The sequence below is a fragment of the Pteronotus mesoamericanus genome, unplaced genomic scaffold (genome assembly GCF_021234165.1).
Source record: "Pteronotus mesoamericanus isolate MK-2021 breed Mesoamerican mustached bat unplaced genomic scaffold, CSHL_Meso_final contig_123, whole genome shotgun sequence".
In the NCBI taxonomy this organism is placed as follows: Eukaryota; Metazoa; Chordata; class Mammalia; order Chiroptera; family Mormoopidae; genus Pteronotus; species Pteronotus mesoamericanus.
Window position 1 is genome coordinate 2,314,451 of NW_026555049.1, and position 6,685 is coordinate 2,321,135.

Consider the following 6,685-nt stretch of genomic DNA (forward strand, 5'->3'; position numbering starts at 1 on the left):
GTGGTAGCAGGGCAAATGAGCCTGTTTCCTTATGGGAATTAGAAGAATGAGGTTTTTCAGAGATTCATGCTGCTGGTTTTCTGCTGGCTTCTCTGACATGGCAGCCAAGTACAAGGGGTAATTGATTACCCAGACGGCATCCAAGGCAACCCAGGCAGCACAGCGTTAACCATCTGTTTGTCCCTGCTCCAGCTCTGACCCTCACCGCTTCTCTTCCAGTGTGACTTACTATTTATTATCCAGTTCAGATAATCACAGGCAGAGGGTCAAAGGCTCTCCACCTATTTTCCTGGCTCAGCAGAACCCAGGGTGCCCACCTCTACTCCCTCTGCGTACCTCCACCTTAGTGCTGAACGTGCTAGAAAAGAAGACCTTGGAACCCATCGTTCTGGGAGGACCCAGGGCACAGTCCCCTCATTAAGGTAATTAGAAATGCACTGGTGAGGGGGCCCCTGGCATCTTTGAGGAGGTCAGTGATGGCTGTCCTCTGGAGAACAGAGTTAATCGAAAATGTAGCCATGAAATTGAACTTGTTGATACTCAGTGGGGTGTTAAATGGGAACAAGAGTAAGACAAGGCTCAGCTGTAGGTCCAGCCGGTTCACACCGTCTGCCACCCTAGCCTAGGCCCAACGGTGCTAGAGGTGTTGAGATGGATAAAGATGTTTTGTTGAGCTTCCCGACTAGGACAATGAGAGCACAGACCTGGGAACATGGAGGAAGGCCATGTCTTCTACCACAGAAAGTTACTGCCATTTGAAAAGAAGCTCCTGGGCAGACCAGTAACAATGAGCTACTGTCCAACAGGACAAGGGTCTCAAGGGTCTGGGCCATTCTTACCAAATGCTATTCCTGTAAGTGTTAAAATGTAACATAGTATTTTGTAGACAAGTTGTAAACAGAAACAGAATGGATAAATGTAGCCAACTGCAAAGAAGAAATCAGTGTGTAATTGACCAAATGTTTAGTATGTATAAGCCATGACTAAGCCTCCCTTCAGAGTCCCAGAGCTCTGGGCGTAAATCCCCCTTCTCCTTTGCTGGCTGCAAGTAAATAAAACTACCTTGTGACAACCTCCTCTGTTCTTGAACAGAGCACCCCAAGCGGCAAACCCCTGGAGTCTGTTAGTAATACCCAGCGACTCTGTGACTTGGCCTGCCCGTCATAAGCTGGGTATTATCTCATCCCCGGCTTTGTAAGAGCAGGTGAATGAGAATCAATTTTTGTGCAATGGAACTTCTACCTCAGACCCTTAGAGATCTAGGAGGCACAAGGGGGTGAAACAAGCGAGTAGCCCAACTTCTGTGCACCTTCCCCTGATGCTTCCTCAACTCCTATCTAGGAAGAAGGAAAAGTAGCTTAGACCTAGTCTGAAAATGGGCTGCACACGCTTGATGTTAGCAATGATGGGCTGCGGATACGTCACAGCCGCACTCAGGAGTGACAATGTGCGGGAAGGAAAGTTCTCCCAGGGGCCCGACCTTCAAGCAAGACACTAGGCCATTTATTTCTTGAGGAAGAAGTTCTGAGATCTAGATTTATACATAAACTCCTGAGAAATGGAAAATTACTTGGCTGAGAAAAGCAAGACTATAATGTGTGTATATTAGTTTCCTGTAGCTGCTCTAACAAATTACCACAAAGCAGATGGCTGAAAACAGCAGGCATTTATTCTTGGTCTGGAGGCTCAATCTCTAAAGCCAGTACAACCAGACTGAAAGCCAGGCGCCAGAGGCTTGGAGGGACAAGCCTGCCCCTGCCTCCCTCAGCCCCGGAGGGCCGCTGGCGTTCCCGGGCCTACGGCCACGTCACTTCAATCTCCACCTCCGTTTTCACATTCTGTTGCCCTCAGTTTTTGTCAAATTGCCCTCTGCCCCATCTTACAGACACACGTGGTTTTATTTAAGGCCGGCCCTGGTAATCCTGGATTGTCTCCTAATCGCAAAATCCCTAATTTAATCACATCCACCAAGACCACTTTTTTAAATAAAATATGAAGATTCCAGGAATTATGACATGATACCTTTAGAGGCCATTATAAGTCTACCACAAGTTGTGACTGGTAGATCTTGGAAACAGATTCCTGGGTGAATTTATGGAAATAGGCACAAAAAACGTGAGGATTTTTGCATCCCATGTTACTATCCAACAAAGTCTATTCACCTCAGAAAATGTTCGCGGTCCCCAGGGAGACAGCATGACTTCCTGTAGATGTTAGTGAGCCTCTCATTAGCTTAGTACTGGCTCAGGGTCCCAGAGTTCAGTGACTCTGGTGGCAAAGGTGGAGTATTTTCTGGCCACAACAAAATGGAGTCCCTCTCCCTAAGCTCCTGATGTGGCCCAACCTGCCAGCAGGAGCGACTGGCTCTAATCGCTTGATATGGTACCACTCCCTTAGGAAGGTGCGTCTCAATCCATCTGCGGTGGGTAACCAGGTTTATTTTTTTAACTCCTAAAAACTATAAAAATATTCTTAAATAATACAATAAAATAAATTACTAGAAAACTTATGAGATACTTGGATGCTACAACAATGTCAAGTTGCTAAAAACCAAAAAATTTCTAGACCCTTACATTCGATTTCTGTACTTGTCACAGGTGGGTACACACCAGCATAGGTCCAGGGACTTGGTCTTGAGAAACATCGCCCTCTCAAACTATCTATCCAGCACCTGTTGGTGGGTCAATTACATCAGTCCCTTCTATTCATCCCAGGTTAGACCTTCTCAGAAAATGGGCTTTCCGTCCCCGCCCCCGCCGCCGCCGCCGCCCCCATGGCACCTACTGACACTGTGCGACACTCACCGTTGCCTCAGACGAAGGCAAATATTACAGCCAAGGAGGAGCAACACTGGGCATATGACCATGGGGTCCACTGTGTTATTACATACCCCGTCATACTTAGACAATTAGCCAAAAACATGATGGAATGGCCCATGTCACCAAAAGCTGAGATACAGGAATCCGAGAACAAAGGGACAATAGTAAGATGGAATCACTCCCGGGGGCCTACTTGTGATATCGGTGCTTTCCTTCTGGCGTCACTCGACTCTACGGGGTTCAAGGTGCTGGCTCTCTGGGAAGGCGGCTTCCCCCCGGGGGTACCTGACTTGAAAGCAGAGGCACGCAGGCAGCCACTCCTCGCCCCATCCCCACGGACCACACGCGCACGAATGGGATCGCGGAACTGCTGGCTACCGGACCTGGTTACCATGGAAAGTTAGGGTCGCTGCTCTACAACGAGAATGGGGAGTCTGGGGACCCCCTGGAAGCCAGGGGACCACGGAGGCTTCTCTTTGTGCCCCAGTTTCTGGTGATAAGAACGAAGGAGGAGTTGCAGCAACCCTAACTCAAAAGTCCAAGATAACAGACAGGGAACACTTTCTGTGGAACCTAGATTTCTCCATGAGGTGAGGAACTCAGGTGAGCTGAACCGTGGGCTCTGCAAAGAAAAATCTAAAATGCCTGGAAAGGGGAGTGATGATGATGATCGTCAAAGACGGCCGTGGGCCCAGCGGCTGTTTGTTTCCGCGACCTTCCTGCTGTCAGTCTCATCCCAGATTGCGGTCGGCCACTGTCCTGAAGGGGTCTCTGTGATTGCTTAAAGCTTTGCTTCTCCTATCAGAAAACAAGTGAGAGCATTTTGTTCTCACAAGAAAGGAGGCATTGTGTTGTAATGGCGAGCCAGATTGAATGGAAGAACCCAAATGAACGTGAAGAGTGCAAGTGTTACTCTGTTAGATGCTTATTTTGTGCCACCTCAGATCTCAGCTTCAAAAGCTGGGGGCCCTTGGCCACTTGTTTCACCCCAGTTGCCACAGCATTCTCTCTGCGGATACCAGTTCACGTCATTTCAAGCAGCGGACGTCCACCTTGATAGCTGTCAGAGTGGCACATCCTTTTCATCTGACACCTCTTTTCCCTCACTCCTACCTCCCTGAGATGAGATTGGATGCCTTAATGAAGTGATAGCTCATAAGCTTTTGTCTCAGCATCTGTTTCTCTGGGAAGACCCAGGCTGAGATAGCAGCCAACGGTACTCTGAATACTGTGTACTATTATTGCTGTCTGCCTATAGTGAGTCACGAATTATTTATACTAATAATAGTGCATGTTCTTCCTGCTAAAAGTGAATATTCAAAGTACCTGGAATCAGCCCTGGCTGGTGTGGCACAGTGGATAGAGTGCCAGCCTGTGAACCAGAGGATTGCTGGTTTGATTCCCAGTCAGAGCACAAGCCTGGGTTGCAGGCCAGGCCCCCAGTAGGGGGTATGCAATAGGCAATCACATATTGATGTTTCTCTCTCCCTCTTTCTCCCTCCCATCCCCTCTCTCTAAAAATAAATAAATAAAATATTAAAAATAAAAAGTACATTGAATCGTTAGATGTTTATGACATTTCCTCTACCTTTTAAAGTTGTCTTTACATACTTAATTCAAGATCAAATATCTAGTGACTATTTTCCCAAGTCTTCTCAAATCATTCTACTTAGTTTTAATAGAAACATTTTCTGTATATGGTAACATGTAAAACTGGCAGAGAAATCAAGATGGTGGAGGAGTGAGTGGAAGTCACACTGACCTCTCCCAGGACCAACTTGGAATTACAATTAGATTGTGAAGAAATCACCTGGAATGAACAATTGAACAATAGTGAAAGAGAAGCCTTTTAACCTCAGAGACAGAAGAATCACCTTTAGCACAACCTAACTGGTTAGGAGTGTGGTAGAGACTCCAGAAGGTAGGCTGGGCGCCCATAGGCGGCAGCGCCAGAAGGATATTGAAACGTCCAGTTGGATCCCCTGGAGAAGAGTGGAGTCTAAACCAAAAGCGGGAATCTCTAGCCTAAAACACCAGAGCCAAAAAAAGCACACAGAAAACAGCCAGCTGTGAAAAACAGCAGGGCTGCTCTCTGCCAGAGACAGGCAGCTGGAGACACAAAGAGCCATCTAAAGGGCCAACGCATAAATTTTCATTTGCAGCAACTTATGCTGGGACCCAGTGAAGGCAGGGGCAGATTGGGCTGGAGATGCCTGAGGAAAGACTGGGGAAGGACACTTTGGGCAGAGAATGGAGAGAGTAGCCGGTGAGATCCCAGTGCTGACTCATCCCCCTTATGACAGCAGCCGTCTTGCTCAGGCAGACCACTCCTCTGAGCAGCAGCAGCGAGACAGGACCCAATAGCCCCACCCCCAGAAGGTTCTGCCTAGGCCCAGTAGTGCTAAAACCTGATGGCTGAGTACAGAGTGGCAGCCACAGATAGTAGATCCCTAGCTAAAGGGGACACAGAGTTATCTAGAGACACTTGAGGAGAGACTGGAAACCGAAGCTTAGGGGAGAGACAGAGAGAGTAGCCGGTAGGATCCCAGTGGTGACTCCTCCCCCATACAGCAGCAGCCACCTGGCTCACGCAGACCACTCCCCTGAATGGCAGCAAGAGAGAGCCCCATAGCCCCGCCCCCAGAAGGGACTCTGCCTCACCCAATGGTGTCTCTAAGCCAGTCTGCTGAGTGCAGAGTGACTAGATTAATAGCTGAAGGAGACAGCCACAGACAGTAGATTCCTGGAAGTCTCAAACAGACTGCCTAAGGTCGGGCAGGGTCAACAGCTGACATCATCCAGAAAGAGTCAGGATATCAAGACAGATCAACTTAAGAAGCAGAAGCAAAAAAGAAGAGTCTCATAAATAACGGGAAGACAAATAAATACATCCCACTCAAAGGGAAAGGAAGAATCCCCACAAAAAGAACTAAATGAAATAGAGACAAGTAAACTATAGATATTGAGTTCCAAACAACTGTTCTAAGGAAGCTCAATGAGCTCAGTGAGCTCAGAGAAAACTACAAAAAACTACAGGGAAACTATGAGGAACTTACTGCAAACTATGTCAGCATGAAAAAGGACAGAAACTATCAATAAGAGACAAGAGGAAATGAAGAATACAATTTCTGAATTGAAGATCACAGCAGAAAGAATCAAAACCAGGCTAGATGAAACAGAGGATCAAATCAGCAAGCTGGAAGACGAGGTAGAAAAAAGCTCCCAAAAAGAGCAAGAGAAGGAAAAAAGACTCAAAAAGAATGAAGAGGCGTTTAGGGAAATGCAGGACAACCTGAAATGTAATAATATCTGTATAGTAGGGACACCAGAAGGAGAAAAAGAGGAGCAAGGGATAGAGAACCTGTTTGAAAAAGTCATGATGGAAAACTTCCCTCATTTGAGGAGAGAAAAAGCCACACAAGTCCAGGAGGCACAGAGGGTCCCATTCAAGAAGAACCCAATGAGGCCCACTCCAAGACACATCATCATTAAAATGGCAAATATTAAAGATAAACAGAGAATCCTAAAGGAAGCAAGGGAGAAACAGGGAGTAACATATTAGGCAGCCCCAGTACGGCTAGCAGCTGATTTCTTGACAGAAACACCACAAGCCAGAAGGGAATGGCAAGAACTATTCCAAGTAATGAAAAGCAAAGGCCTGCAACCCTGACTGCTCTACCCAGCAAGGCTCTCAATTAAAATAGAAGGCAAAATAAGGATTTTCCCAGACAAAAGATAGCTAAAAGTATACACCTCCACCAAACCAGTAGTGCAAGATATGCTTAATGGACTGCTCTAAGAACATAAACAAAAAAGTCTATGAATACCCAGTTCCTTTCGCAGTCACCAATACTTGACATTTCCAA